At 40.7% G+C, this 1,053-nt stretch overlaps 1 non-coding gene across 1 annotated transcript; it reads right to left on the bottom strand.

Moving 5' to 3' along the window:
• Positions 1–296: 296 nt before the first annotated feature.
• LOC141635235 (small nucleolar RNA R71) lies at positions 297–404 on the bottom strand. The gene has a single exon (XR_012539935.1). It is a non-coding gene; the product is annotated as a small nucleolar RNA R71 (small nucleolar RNA).
• Positions 405–1,053: the final 649 nt, after the last annotated feature.

Below are 1,053 nucleotides of genomic sequence, written 5' to 3'. Positions count from 1 at the left end.
GCCGCGGATTTCGAGATCATACCAGCTTTCATTAATCCTGTGGAGAGGAGGCAATTTGGGGGAAGTCCTTTGGAGGATCCCAATTTGCATATGCAAAACTTTTGTGACTATTGTTCCATGATTAGGCAAACTGGAGTCACACAAGCTCAAATAAGGGAGATACTCTTCCCTTTCTCATTGAAGGACAAGGCTAAGCTATGAATCAATAGCCTTGATAGAGAAGCCATGGGGATTACTAATTGGGAGACTTTGGCTCTAGCTTTTTACCAAAAGTATTTTCCACCGGAGAAAACTAAAACTTTGAGGAGCCAAATCACGGGGTTCTGCCAACAAGCACTAGAGAGCCTTTATGAAGCTTAGGAGAGATACAAGGATTTGCAAAGATAATGCCCACATCATAGGTTGGATCCTTGGTTCCTAGCTATAACATTCTACAATGGATGTTGTGCCGAGTCCCGACGAGTTCTTGATTCCGCCAACAATGGGCGATTTAATCAAGTTGACACCGATATTGCTCATGCCACAATTGAATCCATGGCGATCCATGATGCTCAATATGTCAATTCCCAGAGTGCACCAATCAAGGGTAAGGAGGAATCTTCCGATACTTCCGTTTTGAAGGTTCAAATTGCCTTGCTCCAACAACAATTGGCGGACCAAAATGTAAGTTCATCTCTTCAACAAGTTAATGCCATGTCTACTACTTATCAAATACTTGTTTGTGAAGGATGTGAAGGTGCGGGACATTGCACCACCTTTTGCCAAGCCACTATTGAGGAGGTAAATGCTTTTCAAAGCTTTAAACAGAGTTCATTTCCACCGGGTACTTTTTCAAATACTTACAATCTCAACACAAAGTTCCACTCTAATTTTTCTTACAAAAGCAATAATGTGCTAAATGCTCAACCCCTAATACTTTTGTGCCTCAACCCCAACAACAACAACAACAAAATGAATACATTCCATCACAACAATTATCCACCGGGCTATCAAAATCAAAATCAAAATCAAAACAAAAACCAAAATCAAAGGCCACCTCAACAAAACTTTCAA

The sequence above is a fragment of the Silene latifolia genome, chromosome Y (genome assembly GCF_048544455.1).
Source record: "Silene latifolia isolate original U9 population chromosome Y, ASM4854445v1, whole genome shotgun sequence".
Taxonomy (NCBI): Eukaryota; Viridiplantae; Streptophyta; class Magnoliopsida; order Caryophyllales; family Caryophyllaceae; genus Silene; species Silene latifolia.
This window is presented reverse-complemented; position numbering and strand designations above follow the sequence as displayed.